This window comes from Epargyreus clarus, unplaced genomic scaffold, assembly GCF_041222505.1.
Source record: "Epargyreus clarus isolate Ecla_fem2 unplaced genomic scaffold, WU_Ecla_fem_2.2 ptg000024l, whole genome shotgun sequence".
NCBI classification, from domain to species: domain Eukaryota; kingdom Metazoa; phylum Arthropoda; class Insecta; order Lepidoptera; family Hesperiidae; genus Epargyreus; species Epargyreus clarus.
In genome coordinates this window covers 5,595,115-5,609,160 of record NW_027332231.1, presented here as the reverse complement: position 1 = coordinate 5,609,160, position 14,046 = coordinate 5,595,115, and the positions used below count along the sequence as shown (strand labels likewise).

The 14,046-nt window shown below is 35.1% G+C and overlaps 1 protein-coding gene across 2 annotated transcripts in view; it reads left to right on the top strand.

Moving 5' to 3' along the window:
- The window catches only part of Sema1a (semaphorin 1a), a 490,410-nt gene that overhangs the window by 29,289 nt on the left and 447,075 nt on the right, over positions 1-14,046 (top strand). The gene's annotated exons all lie outside the window — the stretch shown is intronic.

Genomic DNA, 14,046 nt, shown 5'->3' with positions numbered 1-14,046 from the left:
ACGACCTCATGTTACTGAACTCTCAACAATCGCTCTAATAGCCCTCCGAGTTCACAATTGTAGAGAAGGGCTTCGTAGTTCAACCGCCTCGCTCCGAATATCGAATGTTTATGTTGTTTTGTTTGGTGACAGCGCGTGTACAAACATAACGATCAAAAGTTCACACGTTTCTCTCAGGTTGAAGTTTTATCTAGGTTTAACCTAGTGTTTATCGAGAAACTAACGTTAAACAAGTGTTTCAAACTGTAATTCACGTAATTAAAGGTTATCATAATATCCCCAGTGTCTACGAAACTTAGTTCAAACTTTGAAGTTCTGCCTTAGAGCAAAGATAGGAAGCAATAAACGCACGTGTTAGGTACTAAATGATAAAGATTGGTGTATGAAATAAATAATTTGAGTAAAACTAAATATACCCACAATACCACCAAAGAGTATTAGCATAAATTAGAAAAAACAGAGTGGAAACAACTCTACGAGTTTACAAACACTTTAGCCGCTAAAGCACGCGTGTCGTAAACTGTGTAGATATTTTTTGTGAAGCATTTTGAAGTACTTATTTAGTTCAACCGAAAATCCAATAGGAACAGACATTTCGTTAGACGGAAATAGAGTCGATTTCATTTCGAACCATAAACGGAATAGTTATTAGAACTGCGGTCCGCAAGTAACGGGCCGGAGTCACGCGAAAATTCATCCTACAGGAATAAAGCTAGTGCAGAACTATAGCCCATTGTTTTATTGTGCAGTCTGCATTGCGGGGGACAGCCACGTGGCCCTCATTAGTGCACAAAGCGAGCCAGTTTGTTCTGCGTTTTGCAACGCTACGGCGCGGATTACTGAGCCGGTGTTTAACGTACCGAGCGGAAGTTTGTCTAACTTGGGGATGCTGATATAAACATTGCTATTATGCGAATGACAGATGTTTGAGACTTTGAAATAGGAACATTTTATCGCATTGGCAACGCAATCCTATTGTCTGTACGAATATGTGCATGAAATATTTTGTGTTACTAAGCGTTTTAGTTTTAATCATTGTTTCCGAATTCGCAATCAAGTAATCCACATGAAGCACAGTCAAGCTATATTCATTCTTGTAAATTTTTTGAAGTTACATTAATCTCAATTTTGATTTATGTTAGTCTGAAATTAGGTATCATTTGTATCGTACGAGTATTTCGGTAATATTTCCAAAATTACTCATGTCTTAGGAACGTTGAGGTTAGTAACATGAACTTTAGTGATTGGCGAATAAGTCCAACCAAGATGCGAAGCGAAGCAGTCAGCATCAATTAAGACCAGGCTCAATTTAATAACTGATGTCATGAGTCTAGACGCGAATGTGTCGGACGCGTATCCTGCGCTGTCATTGTATCCGGTCTTTGTTTTGTTGGTATTGCTTTGAAATATTCATGGGCTGATTTAGTTTTATAATGAGAGAAGAATGTACGGACATTAGTGTCCCATTAACACGAAATTAATTTACCGCTCGCTTTGAAGGGTTAAGTAGTGTTGTAAAATCGACGGAACATTTTCAACTTGATTTTGAGTAAACATGGAATACTAAAAAGTTTTCTGTAGAGATCGAGATCATCACGATAGCGTCATCTCGTGCCATATTGTGTATCTTTTTGATTTAAATTGATGGAATAATTTGTGCAATATGATATAAAAAGTACAAAGGAAAATAGGCAACGTGTAAACATATGGAGAAGTAAAAAGCATAAAATCACGACTAAGGATCATAAATGAATTAAGACCATAAATGTTTGTCTTTTCATTTTGCTTTTTGGGACATAGTATTTATCTAACAAATATCTAATTTCCCAAATATCTACATAGACTCAAACAAGCTACACAGCTTTGATTAACACTACGTCGAATTACTTCATTAAATCAATTCAATTACATCGGATCTTACACCTGCTCTAATTTGATTTACTTCATCACTGCAATGATGTTTAACTATGTTTGCTAGTAATTAGGGTGATATACTCACTACACACAGAGAGGATACATCAGGCAACATGATATTACTTCAAATTTATTAACTTTGTAATTAATTTAAATGGTATAAACCCAAGAACTATCCACATTTCTGATATTATCAAAACACTCGTTAGAAACATAATAATTTAAGGACGAACTTAATATACACGGCAAGTAACAGAGCCACTTGAAGGGTGGGCGGTTAATCCCGCTGTAGTGTATGTATTTTGGTCGAATTATTGTGCAGAAGTCAATAAGCCGTAATAGAGATACTCGATTGAGTGGTCGAGCCGAGTTAATTACGTATCTAGGTGTAGTTAACGTGTTTGATGTCGGGATATCGAAGGGAGCGTGTCAACACCTCTCTAGTAATATGATACACCAATTCCGAGAAGGGTCCGAGTGACCACATTATGTGATATATTAAAATATACGATCAAAGGCAGAAGGGATAAAAATTTATGTTCGAATATTGATGAAGTTGAATTTATTACCAAGACCGGGTCGGTTTAATATATGGTTCAGTATGTATAATTCGAAGCCTGAGGTTTAGACGATATACTTAATGTTTAAATACATTTATGATAGGATCTTGATAGTAGTAGACTTTTTGTTAAGTAACGTTAGGTTAAAAGCCGTATGAAAAGCCTATTGGGTTTTCGATAAACAATAAGTATATAACAACGTAATTGAAATGTAGGTACCATTATATCTGACCTATAGAGGTCGTAGACATAAAATAGGTAGGACCTAGACCGTGAAATTGTTTCGCTGGATTCAATCATTAGATAATTCCAACGATAGTTCTTGAAATAATGAAGGCAATCTTTGTATAAACATAATAATTTTAATATACAATTTACGTAATTAAAATATGATGATGATTTCAAATAATTGATCTAACGATCAGCTATTTAAGTATGCGTTTAAATTACCAGTTTTTATAGCGTGTGTTTCAATTTTGTGAATTTTTATGAAGGTCAAGTAGGTATGAAGTATAATCAACAAGTTTGAATTGGGCATTAAAGCATCATCATTACAAATACTCCAATTTTTTTATTATAATAATCATGCGAGCAGGTTATTTAATAGATAGAAAAAGTGCGGAGAAATATCATTTCATTAATAAATGATCTAAAAACTACATTTTTTAATATTTTTCAAACAAATAGACGACAGTGACAATTTCAATTGTCAAAACTTGTTACATTTTCTTGTTAGGAGTGAATAATATTTACTTATATATCATTTAAAGATGGAAATGCGTTGCATTCAGAAAACTGCAGCGCTTCACATCCTTACTACAAAGCAGTAATTATAAAATTGTAATTAACACTCACCAATATCGTAATATTTTGAAATAGTAATTTCAAAATAAACCACCACTTCTTACATCAAATTTAAATACGCAATATTTTATTCGTAAAAAGAACGCAGATTGCGTTTGTTTTTTTTTTCACATTATTTTTAAAATGTTTTTTTGACATGCCAGTATTAATTTTTGTGCCAGTATTGGATAAAATATATGATAATGATATTAAAATTAAAAAATAAATATCATTAATTAATAAGTATTACAAATTATAAATTGTGTTTCCTACAAATATTTTAAGCTTAATATTATTTCTAGGTTCTTTAGTCGAAATCTTGTTCGACCTCAAACCAGTATCTTTGTAGGACAATGTTCTTGGTTCTGATATAATTTTACGTACTCTACCCTGTAGATAGAGCAGTGTAGTTATGACTACAGCTTAGGAGATAGTATGCAATCTAACTAACCTAATTTGTGGCTGATGTTATTACACTCTGCATCCGTTTAGTGGCACAATGTATGAAGCTGTATTGCAATTTTAGGAATTTTGTTGTAATAGTAATGTATTGTTGGAGTAGCGTAGTGGTGATAGTACTCGTTATCACCGTGTTGTAGGTTCGATTTTTCGACCTTTTTTTTGGGTAATAGTGTACATTTGTTGAAATGGCACAAGAGTGACAATGTTGATCCGCTATGCACGGGGTTTCAGGTTCAATTCCTTACTAGAAAGACGATTAGAAAATGGATATTGGTATAAGTTCTTTGTTCAGATATACATCATAAGCTCAACAATGATGTGTGATCGGTATGCGTTTTGAATTAAATTCATCTTTTAGATTTTTTCCTGGCAGGGATTGGAATTCAAACCTGTTTTATTTTTGACCGGCTATAGTGCGGGGCTAAAAATAATAAAACTTAACAGACCTATAAGCTATTTTAGCGCGAGTAAACTTGCGAACAATAATAAGTATCAAATACAATTATACTCAAAGTATGCCACACGGGAATTGTACCAATCTGCACGAAGATAACAATTATTGATGATATATTAAATCATAAGTATGTAATTAATTCATTACGTTATCTATTAATAACCGGCGAAACTAAATTCTATTCATAGTATTGTAAATAAGGACGTGCAATCAATTTATATGGAACAATTGCAATTCTCTACTTAATTATGTCAGACAAGCTTCTTACTCTACCGTTTTACATTATGTTGCTCTACATGTAAGCTTTTATTTTCGCTTGTATTAGTAAATGTAAGAGGCCTTTTAAGAGATAGTCCTTCTAAAATATGATCTACTAGATAAGCTTGTGCATAGCCATAGCCATAGATAATCAAGAATTATAACGTTTTTGTCATAAAAAAATATAATGAAATCTAGATAGCCTAGATAGTAAATCTAGATAATGACTTTGATATCCGAAAATGAATTCAATGTCCTAAACACTTAATTTTAAAGGTATGTTTCCTTTAACGCTGAAGGAAAAAACGGACTCACAGGTGTATGAATATTACCAATCCGTTATTGACCAGCGTGGTGGACTATGGCCTAAATTATTATTATGGGAGCTTCTCCCAGTGCCCAGACTGTGCCCAGAAAGGGACAATATTAGTTTAACGACCTTGACGATGATAGTATCCTTCAGAAACACGAGTAAACATCAAAATGATATCAAAGCCATAATTAATTGAAGCAATATCATAAATCAAAGCAACACATGCATATCTTACGTATATCAGACAATAATTGCAAGACACAGACACTATACATCTATTTACTGTTCCTGATACTGTAGTTACCGGACCGGTTCCGAGTGGGTAGATGTATTGAGCGCGCCGGGATGCTGCATACATTTCTCTCGATGAATCATCTGATCTCTGAATAAGGTGAGACCTTTGCCACTTTAATCGGACTAAAATCTTCCAATTATGGTTTTACAGTTGTATGACACGATGCTTGCTAGCAACTCCTATTAACTTTGAACTTGGCCTCTATTTATTTTTTAGGTTTTTATGGTTGTTCGATAAAGGTAGAGACTATACGTAAGGGGTGCATAATGTTGATTTTTAATTTGAACTTACGTCCGTTAAACTCAATGTCTTCTAGGCAGAAATTGTTAAATTGACAATGGATTTGAAAATTTGTAAAAATAATACCTATATGATTAGGCATAAAGGCATAAATTACTGAACAGGATAATACCTATATGCTTAGGCATATAGGTATTATTTTTCACCGATTAACTTTATGCACACTGTATAAGGCATTGGATCCAATTTGGATATGACCATGAACATTTTGAAGTATATTCGTTTACCAAAGGTTTCCAAAAGCCGAAGGGACTCGAGTCCAGTGATGGAATTATAATTAATTCAACAGCTATCATCTACGGGTTCTAAGAAACGATTAATTCAGGTAATATTAAGTTTGAACATAAGCTTTAGGCTCTACATCACTTTTTGTTCTTTCACCATAAACATTTTTCTCAACATGTTTCAAACTTTATAATACGCTCTTAAACATTTTTGGATCTTGATATATTACTTTAAAATAAACTTTATGATACTCGTAGATCCTCGTTCAAAAAATTAGATTTATGGACTGTTCGCTTGAACAGGTTGAATTCTTTACTGTTTATGCCATTGCATTATGGGTCCCGGCACCCCCTTTATACTTTAACTGCTTGGATTATAGAACGTTTAAGTGGGACCATAAAATAACCGTTCACTTGCTACCTGAAGAAGAAATAAATTACTTAACAGGATAATGCTTTTATATCCCGGAATGTTTTGTACGTGTCGCATTTTGCCTTATGGGTATTTATTGGGTCATTCGTCAGGAACCAATACCCAGGGGAGCTGTTGTGCGGTTAGGGTGCATAATGCCGCTATGACGCTATGTTGTTTATGATTCGAGTCTCCTGTACAATTTATTAACTTTACGGTGCGGTCTATGGGGGATTGGACTCATTTGAGCGACGAACCGTTATTAGAAATTGTGTGACGCTTTCGGTTCTGTTTACGGGTGTTTCGTGTTAATTTTAGGGTTAAACTCAATACAGAACCAAGTTTTGGAGTTAACCGGCTTGGTCTTACAAAATTATTGCAAAGCACGGTAACGGAAATGAGTCACAGAACCCGTTACGTTTGTGCAATATTAAATCAGATTGAAGTGTTGTTAATAAAAATCGTATCCGCAACGACAACCGCTAATCAAAAAAGGACAAAAGTTCAAACATTTATCGACAATGCGATCGCTATTAGGCGCGAGGAATGCGGTTCGGGAACAAAACAAAATGCGCTTAATGGCGACGCCGTATGGTGACTTATAGGTTGTGTACAGCGATCTGCGGGCTGATATATAGGTTGTGAACCTTAAGCGTGTGTAGCAGGGCATGTTATGGGTTAAGAGCGTGTTCTGAATGGCTGAGACGAGTAGCTGAGACGCACGTGCGTGCAGTGCGGTGGCGGGAAGGGGGGAGACGGGGGGGGGCACTGGCGCCGCCTGGCGGGAGAGGGACAACTTTATGACGACGCGATATATTGTCTTCGCCCAGTGTGGGATTTACGGTTCCTTTTGTTTTATTTTTTCGGACACGCCGATTAATTTCTTTTAGTGGCTGCCTCAGAAACCCTCGATTTGCACAATCAAGTTCCTCCGTTTCTTTCTTGCGATTTAACCAAAGTAGCGAGTCGTTCCCGTTTTAACTGCGTCTGCAAAATAGATATTGCTCTCCATAAATAATACCGTTAACCGCATGTGCATGACATTTGTTCCGAGATGCATTTCCTTTGCGAGTAAAGGGAACTCTCGTAACTTTCTCGAATATGTTATGAAGATTGGCCATAACTTGGATCCGCCATATAACGTATTTTAGAGATATTGCCTTTCATGCCAAACAGGAATAATGGTATGCCATCGATCGGGCGGCTCTATTCAAATCTGGTGAAGAATAGAAACGGAAAAAGGTGGCCAATGAATGACGGTTTTATTCAACCCTAGCTGATGAGGACATGGCAAACATTGGTTTAGTAATAAAAATATTTGTCCAAATCCTCGACTCGTGTAAAGAAAGGTTTTTTGCGAATAACCCCGCGTGTGTCTGACCTATTGTCGGGAACTTTTTAAAGCCGGATTAAAAAGTAGCTAATCACAAATTCGGTGAGGGGATGCTCCACGTTTCCGTTATTATAAACATCATGTAACGATTCTGTTAAATAGCGATAACGCTTACGTTTATAGCCCCACACTAGAACATTGTTAAAGAAATAAATATTATTGAAATATTATTAAATATTATAATTAAAGTGTTTGCATGTCAGGGAATTGAACCCGAAACACTGTGCGTGTTATAATGGTACGTTGACTGCTCCGCTACCCAAGGCGTCGATAAGCTAAAGTAAAATTTATGAACTTGAAAACTATTAATTTTGATCCACTCCGTATCAAATGTTATCGTATCGTATGGCATTTTAATCCGTGACCGACAAATAAAACCCATTAATTACGTGCATCGAGATCTACGGATGTTAGATCTACATAATTATCATCGTTTTGATTTGTTGTGGGACGTAAGAAAATGAATTTAAAATGCTATAATTTAAATATTTTGACATCTCATTAACATTACGGAACACGAAATAAAATTACGAACGGTATAACGTTTATCATAATTAACCACAGTGTTCCGTAAACTGTGTAAGCCGATTTGCGCGTTAAAACCTACTTTTGCAATACGCACAGTAAGAAATATATGTCCCCATTTGCAGCGAGGCATTAAAGCTTTCATTTGAAAGCTCGATGAATGGGTAAAGTCAATGGGTTGTAAGAAATGGGCCACTGACGCGGCGCGCGCCAGGACGGCCAGCGGACAACTGTTACTTAACGAGGTTTCTTTGTAACTTGTCATGATATGATGTTGATTAATTTGTACAACTCTGTAATCTGGCTGTTTGTATCTTTTTATATTGAGATAGGCCGGACTAGTTGGCAATCTTTTACCACGAGCTCTTGCCCTGCGCAGCAAAGTCGCAAAGACTTAACCTTTGCTGTTCTAGTAACATGTAATTTTTTTAAAGTACAGTTTTGCTGTACACAATACAACAGTAGTTGCTAGCATAACCGCCATCATATTATCGCTACATTTTGCTTAAACTTGCAGTAAGCCATACTTTTATAAGCAGCTATATATTTATTTCTTTTTACAAAAGCAACACAAACACTAGAAACCAATGTGCAGTTTATTGAATTGTGCTGGCGATCCGAGCTCCTTTAATGAGCCAGGTGGTCACAATGCAACTCACAAAGGGCAACTTGGGTTAGCAAGTCGCGCATTGAGGGAAGTTAATTTAGAACTGGATGACGGACAATAAAGTCGATTAAATGTTACATAAAATCATACTTTTATCAACTTTTAATAAGACGTGAAATATTTTCTTACACAAGCAACACGAACAGTATGACGTAAATGTGCAGTATATCGCATTGTGCTGGCGATCCGAGCTCCATTAATGAGCCAGGTGGTAATAATGCAGCTCACAAAGGGCAACTTGGGTTAGTAAGTCGTGCATTAAGGAAAGTTAATTTAGAACTTGATGAAGGACACTGAAGTCGATTATATGTTACGTTGCCAAGTTTGTTTGGTTTAAAATAGTTTTAATTTAGAGCTACAGGGTGTGCTTTATTTCGTTAAAAAGATTTAATTATAGGAACAATAAAATAATAGAGCTTTTTACACTGATAACATTTTTTCTGGACAAACTAAATACACAAAGACAAGACATACAAAAACCCAGACTTAGACATAAATCAAAACAAGTTAAGGTAGTTCGTTACATCTACCCGGGATCGAACCGAAATCTATACGTTTCATATAGAAAATATGACAGCTGCGCCTTTTTTATTTAACTTTTATTCTTTTTGTGTGAAGCGCATAATATCTTCAATTGTATTGTTTTTAACTTCATAATAATATTTGACATTTACGATCTATTGTAAAATTTATTTTTTATACACTATATAACAAACTCTACACATCATTATAACAAGCGCATGTTACTAAAATGGGAAACATAACTTCAAGTTTTTTTTTTGTTTTACACAAGTTAATGATATTGTTATCCGATATTCACAATTTAGTCTAGCATAATATTCTCGTACATGACAGAGTGTGGTGTGGCGACTCGAATGCCGTTAACAAGCCAGGTGCTGTAACAATGCATTTAACAAAACGTTGCACCGTATGCACACCATATCACTTTAAACAGGGGTTTGTATCCCCCTGCTGCCCCTAATTACTTTTTATGGAAACGATTGTTCATGACCAAATTTTGGCTTATTGGTGCTGAAGTTGGTTTTGAAAACACGCTGTATAGTTGAGAATTAAAGTTGTTATTAAAAGTTTATTGAGTTGCTAAATAGTAGATAATGTGTTTTTATACACATTTAAATATCAATTATTATAATAATTAAATTATTTTAAATATTATAACATTGCCTTAGAACCACGTTTTCATTTATTGATAAAAATATTAAATAACGAATTTCTGTAATATTATTTTAAAAACAATATTTACTTTTATCTGCAATTTGCAAATGTCTGAATACGTGCGTGTATGCGATGAAGTAATTTAATCTTTGTGCTAAAGCCTTGTGATAAAGAAATGTCTTGTTAATTAGTGTGAAAGGAGACATCTTGCCCGGACGAAACTGGAAGTCGGTGTATTTTTAAAGAACGTGTCTTTATTAATCTGCATTTATAAAATGTTGTCGTAATGGACTTTTTGTCGTTACGGAGAGAATTAATATAGCGAGGGATATAAAAATACGAAATATATAACGACATAATTAGCATCGCCATATAAATCAAATTAAGACATTCTTTTTTTTAATATTTAACATTTCAGTCTGCATTGCGGTGGCGACATCTATTCGACACGCAGAGAGCTCCGAGTTTGATTCCCAATTAATTAATTTCGGGTCGGGGTCTGGGTGTTTGTGTATCTATGGCACCCATAGGCTATGCCACAGAAATTCCTTGTGTGGGTCTGTAAGTGTAATTTAGAGTTTTACTTATACTGCGAGATTAAACTACTTAAATCTATCTTAAATCCCGGCCTTGTATACAGTCTTTTTCCGTCATCTCTCCACAAGTGGCGTTTGTTTACTTTTCTGAGTCTATTATTATTGTTCATCCCTTTCGTATCCGCTAGGACAAGAGGGTTACTTCGTTGCCCGTTATTTTGACAAAAATCTCAAAATAAAAACTGCCTTAACTATTATATTCTATCATTTCAATTAAAAATAAATTTACACTGCGTTCAAATGACATATAAATATTTATGAATATTACGATCTCATCTTACACCATGTTATTTAACGTTATGATTGGTTTCTATAAAGAATCTTTCGACAATCATTCCCGCGTTCCACATAACGAAAAGACGATAAAAAGTTCATAGTAATTTTGTACTTCACTAGAATGTTACATTGGTCGTGTTTGGGACGTCATCAATACCATTGTTAACAGCCTACGTCGTGCCATTGCTGTAGATCAGTGGAGGCCATCGTTCCAATTCGTTGTCAAAAAGCAATGATCATAAAATTAAATGTCAAATTGTTGAAAGGGAGAATTGAAAACGTGGTTGCTTTTTCATCTTAGAACTTATTATATTCATTCTGTCGATTAAAGCCCATTATTAATATATAATCCATATATACAATGTTTGCTTACTAAGGATCAAAATTTTGACAATTGACGGGCACTAGAAATGTCAAATTTTAACCTTTGATAGTCAAACAACTGATGGATTATTATTTCGAATGAGTAGCGATCAAGCAAGTCACTTAATTTTTATATTATTTAAGAAGTTCCCACGTTATGATTATTTATGATAGACGCTAATTTTATTATTATCAAAAATCACACATGTACGACTGTTGAACTTATTCAAAATAAGCATGTGTTTAATATTTGAAGAATTTATTGCGGAGTTTATAGAACTAACACATGAGCACACGAGTCAATCACTATTCCGTCGTTACCCTACGGGTATAGGGTATGGGGCCCCCGGCCCAGGGCCCCCGACAGAAGAGGGGCTTCTAAAGACTAATATATGTGCTTACACGACGCTTTAACATTTAAGGTTCATGGTTTAGATTGAAATAGTGATCATTCGCCGGATCGCGATCAGAGGGCAAAACCCCAGATTATATTCCATGTACCTCTTTTTTTACTTTCGTTATGAATACGGTTAGCCTAAATAAAGTTTAATAGCACAGTGTCCTTTCTAGGTAATGCCTAGTGCGGATAATGTTGCCATATGTGGATAACCATCTGTCCGTGTAGAGCCACTCTGGATGTAATTTAAAGTTTCTAGCACTATTTAGAGGCAATTTACGGTCCGCCCACTGCACCATAAGATTTCATGGCAGTGATATGAAGGACATAAGCGACAAAATATGGTGTGATGGACCCATCTGGTGTACTTTCGCTGTGTTACCGAGAGCGCAATTGACTACTGCCTACCGAAATGGCAGGATATCGACGCTATACAAGGGCAGCTATTTATCATATCATTCAAACAAAGAAAAGTAGTAAATGAACTCTTTAATTGAAGAACATTTCGCTTATTTTATTACATAACGACTCACAATAAGCCATTTTTATTTACTTAATGGGCCCTGTCGCATGGATCGTGTTCACCACAAAACTGCGGTGGTGGTAATACTGTTGACATGCTAATGGTAGATTGTGTATCTATTTACCTTAAGTGTTTTTTAAGGAAACTTATCACATCACACTACACTTCCTCTTACACAAATATATGTATAGATTCCGCGATAATATACGTTTAAAATTTCGCTGACGCAAATGTTAGCCAATCATACAGCAGGAAACATCTCAGCAAAGGAGTTGGTTATATTTAATGTCCCTAAAAATAAACAGGAGCGTGCGGCTTACACTTGAACTTGACTGGTTCAGTGACCGCTGGCCACGATAATTGTATTACTCCGGTAGTCGTTCCAGAAAGTAATTAAAAGTGTTTATCGTAAATGCTTGTAAAACTCATCTTTGTGGGATTGTTTTTAATCTACGACAATTATTTCAAGTGGCTGACATCTCAAGGCTTTTTTGTGAAGTTTTTCTTTGTTTTATACACTAAGAGTTTACTTTTTAGGTACACTTGCAGTTACCGTTAATGAATATTTTTATAAAAGTAAAATCCACATCAAATACAAAGTAGAATTCATACATATATTATAGTCCAAAACTTAGATGAAATCACGAAAACAGTTGATATACTGTTTGAATAAGAGCACTTAATGTTATAGTTACCGATAGCTTGATCTCCGCCTCCAATGTATCGATTACTGTTATTTTTAGACCTGTCTGGTGGGGATCAACCGGCTAGAATTACTCAGGTCAGCATCGACAACGCATGAATGAAGTGACGTTTGATAAAGGATATACTATTGTCCGTGTACTATACACTACGTGGTACTATGGTCGGGGTTATTTCTTCATTACAGCAGTGATGCTCAATGCTCGTGTTGCGGTTAATCTTTCGTGTTTGATTAAACAGTATATTGTGAAATGTTCTAATTTAACCGATAAAGCAAATCTTCTATGTGTCTTGGCAGAAGCTTATGCATAAGATTGGATTAACGTAGGAAAGAAAGAGAGAAAGAGAGAGAGAGAGTGAGAATTTTTAATAACAGATGGGATACGAAAATGTCCTGCAGCGCTTATTTAGGACAATGTAGATGTACTGCAGCATCAGCGCTTTAGCAACCATACTGCAGTGGTCGCTCATAATATTAAAGATATCCCGCAGTGACGGTTTACTACCTCTATAAGATAAAATGCCAAGATCTTTTAGCAAATTCAAAGGAATTATGCGGCTAATTCTGAATATAAATTGCAGACGTTATCTAAACTGGCAGTTGGAATTATTTTAAGTGGTTTTTGCTACCATTAAATCGTGCTTCTAATATCCACTTGGTTTCCTTAGAATCGGGTAATATATCGTCTGTGGTAGAAACGATTTAGCTAATAGCCTCGCTATAAGGAACTTCACTTATGCTATTACTTCGATATGTCATTAGGCCGGTATAAAGTACTGAGAAACTCACTTACGGGTTTTATAAATATGAAATGCAATGAACTTTCTTGTTGTTATTTTTACAAAAAGAAAAAGGAAATACTGGAACTCATTAAATCGGTGTAATGAATGTTCAGATCTTTAATATAGGAAATATTTTAGAAATGCAATTCTTTGTGGATTAAAAGAAGTGGTAATACATATTGCATAATATATACATATTATAAATCCCACAGGGAATCCCATTTTACCCTCTACACGTCTATGAAAAGAGTAGGTATCTATGGTACCTTCAGTCAGGTATCCGATCCTATTTTAAGTAATAATATCTTAATAGCGGGTATTGACCTCTTCAGGTAGACTGCCTTTGTTTTTCTTCTATCTAGATAGATTAAATAAATTGGCCTCTGTAGTCGAGAACGAAGGATTAGATACATATCTGTTTCTATTTACTCGTTGTATGTGTAATGAATAGAGATATAGGTACTTGTAAGATTTTCACCTTATAATGACTTAGATACTTATCTTATTTTGTGAATTAATTATAAATAACGTGTAATGTAATACGTTTTCAATACGAATATAATGAGTATTCGATCCAAAAAAGAGGAATCACGAAGCAATCACGTTGTCG